The 3289-nt window shown below is 36.3% G+C and overlaps 1 non-coding gene across 1 annotated transcript; it reads right to left on the reverse strand.

Annotated features, from left to right (window-relative positions):
• Positions 1-277: 277 nt before the first annotated feature.
• LOC126031698 (U6 spliceosomal RNA) lies at positions 278-383 on the reverse strand. The gene has a single exon (XR_007503531.1). It is a non-coding gene; the product is annotated as a U6 spliceosomal RNA (small nuclear RNA).
• Positions 384-3289: the final 2906 nt, after the last annotated feature.

The raw sequence follows: 3289 nt of genomic DNA on the forward strand, positions 1-3289 counted from the left end.
TTTCAGAAAAAATGTTGGTATACATAAACACTTTATATATATTTAAATAGTATGATATTTGTAAAATTTGTCATAATGTTTTTTTTTTAATATGGAATGCAGGCCCAGAGAGAGAGCATGGATGTAGGGCATTTGTCTTGCATGCAGAGGGACAGTGGTTTGAATCCTGGCATCCCATATGGTCCCCTGAGCCTGCCAGGAGCAATTTCTGAGCATAGAGCCAGGAGTAATCCCTGAGCACTGCTGGGTGTGACCCAAAACCAATATATATATATATATATATATGGAACACTTTACAAATTTGCGTGTCATCCCTATGCAGGGGCCCTGCTAATCTTCTCTGGATCATTCCAATTTTAGTGTATGTGTTACGAAGAGAACACAATTCTAGTATTTTCAAATAATTTTCAGTCATGAGAATGTTCATATACCTTTTAATAAAAGAATATTATATATTTAATATCAATATATATATTAGTTCATTTCAATATTTAATATTCCTTATATTTTCTATAAGAACATTTTAGATATACTATATTTGTATATATTTATTTTATTGAGATAAAGGGATATATCAGTTTATCATTTATTCATCCATATTTATCTCTACCATACTTGTTCTTTTTATCTATTATTTCTGTGTGAAAATGTTATAAATAAAATGGTATGTCAAAAGAAAATTCATTCAGCTGTGCGTAATCTCTTGTGTCCATCAACTTGGAAGGCTGAGGGTCAGGGAACATTTGACTTCAGTAGTTTTAGACTGTAGTGGCCTGCTGCAGATGGCCTGCATTGCTAGCAAGACCTTAGTGGGGTTTGTAAATCCTCACTGGGAATAAGCGGAAACATGAAGCGGACGAATATGAAATATGAAATAATGATACCACATGCAGTATGTATGGGGTCAACACATCTCTGGCAAGAGTGTGACAAATTTAATCTTCAGGCAAGGGAGTATATAAAGGAAAAAAAGAGGCAGTCATAACATGAAAGGAATATGCAATGTACATTGTTTGATTTTAGAACAAATACGCATAGCTTTAGGTGGTTTGTAACCTTAGAATAGAATAGGTTTTTAGTTAGGAGTTGGAAGATAAAAGGAAGGCTAAATTCTTACATATCAAAGAAGTTCCTGGCCCTACGTGTTATTACTGATGTAAATTAAGGGATAGCAGGAATCCTGATTTACTCCTGATAACAAATATTCTTAACCTTAGGGAAATAGTATTCTAGCTAGGGGCTAAGACTCACTTCCTATGATCTGGTAATAGAAAGAGAATAACACTAAAGAAAGGGGTACAATAATTATACCTAGTAAAATAGCCTAATTCTACACTGACCAAACCTGTTTGTAAGCAGGTATTCAAAGTGACCGGGAGAGTCCCCTAAGACAGCAGGGAACTTCTAGCAGCTTGCTTTTGGTTCTGAAATTTCTTGTGAGTGTAGAAAAGCTAAGGCCAAATTTCTGTAGTAGTAAAGGAGACAGAAATCAAATAAATAAAAGTAAAGAGATATATATAATGTCACAGCTATGTCAGAAATATAGTCAGTAATCCATGCAAGGGTCAACAGGCCTTCTGGCATATATTTCTTGGGAGGAAAATTAGGCACTGCACCAGGAAAGACAAAAGCCACGTCTGGTGCCTGCTTCCTTTTGTGGGTAGTGACAGTGGCCTATCTTGCTCTATCTATCATTAATAAGAAAAGCTCCTGGGAGCAGGGTACCAAATGTTGTCTAAGAGTGGGTGAAAGGACTGGAGTGATGGGTATAACTGGTAGGTCACTGGCCTTGCATGTTAGCTGACTCAGGTTTAACCCTGAAACCCCATATACCCTCCTGATTCCGCATATGACCCCTGAGTTTAGATTATAGGAGTCAGCCCTACGTGCTGTACCCCTCCTTAAAAATTAAAGGGATGAATGATAAAGTTGCTAAAACACTACTGTGAAAGATTTGTAATCCACTTCGGTCAAAATAAAATCATTAATTAAAAAATACTGCGGCCGGTGTGGTGGCACTAGAGGTAAGGTGTTTGCCTTGCCAGCGCTAGCCTAGGATAGAAATCAGTTGGATCCTCCAGCATCCCATATAGTCCCCCAAGCCAGGAGCGATTCCTGAGCACATAGCCAGGAGTAACCCCTGAGCATCACCAGGTGTGGCCCCAAAACAAAACAAAACAAAACAAAACAAAATTAATTACCATCACTTGTGACTAAAACTTACCTTGAGCAATGATAGAAATATGATATATACATGAAGAAAGATCTTTGACCTCATAGACATTAACTTCAAATATTTGTTTAACAGTGAAGATTGAACTTCATATAACAATGTACATTTAATTTTTATAAATATTTTTTTCTTTGCTTTCTTTTATTTTTTGTTTGGGGGCCACACATGGCTACTCTCAGAGTTTACTCCTGGCTTTGCACTCAGAAATAACTACTGGCAGGCTCAGGGGACTCTATGGGATGCCCTGGATCAAACCTGGGTTCATCCCTGGTTGCTGTGTACAAGACAAATGCCCTACTCCTGTGCTATAGCTCTGCCCAGTTTTTATAGATATTTTAATTAGCACATACCACTGTAATATTTTCATATGGGTCCAGAAATGTCCCTTTCTATATATTGAGAATTTGGATAAAATAGTTCATGGTATAACCTCTCCCTCTCTCTCCCTCCCCCCCTTCCCCCCCCCCTCTCTCTCCCCCTCTCTTTCTCTCTGGTATTGGCACAATGTCAGTGCTTAGGGGTTATTACTCCTGGCTCTGTATTCAGGGATTACTCCTGAGGTAATCAAAGGCCCTCCTGAGGTAATCAAAGGCCCACATAAGATTCTAAGGATGAAACTTGCTTTACTATCTCTCAGGCTCCTAAACCTTTTTTTTAGTAAGGTAAAAATCAACAAAGATTGTGTTAATTAAAAAGGCAATAAAAATAAGTTAATCAAAATCATATCACTTAGGAATTGTTTAATTCTATTTTCATATTTTGAAAGTACCATATTTGAGTTTCATGTTTTACATAACTAATCATAAAATTAATATTGTAGATGATTTTCCTTTTACTTACAAGTGGTTTTACTCTAACTGGAAAAGAAATTGATTTACTTTTCTAGTTCATAACATTTAATAATTGCTGAAGTTAAGCTTCTATATTGAGTTTCTCATCTTATTTTTTGTGAAATTAACAGAGGGGATAATGAGAATGTTAATGCGTTCTCTGCATTTCAATTCATATACATCATATCCAGTGTGACCCTCATATTATAATATAAAATTTTCATTG

This window comes from Suncus etruscus, chromosome 15 (assembly GCF_024139225.1).
Source record: "Suncus etruscus isolate mSunEtr1 chromosome 15, mSunEtr1.pri.cur, whole genome shotgun sequence".
NCBI classification, from domain to species: Eukaryota; Metazoa; Chordata; class Mammalia; order Eulipotyphla; family Soricidae; genus Suncus; species Suncus etruscus.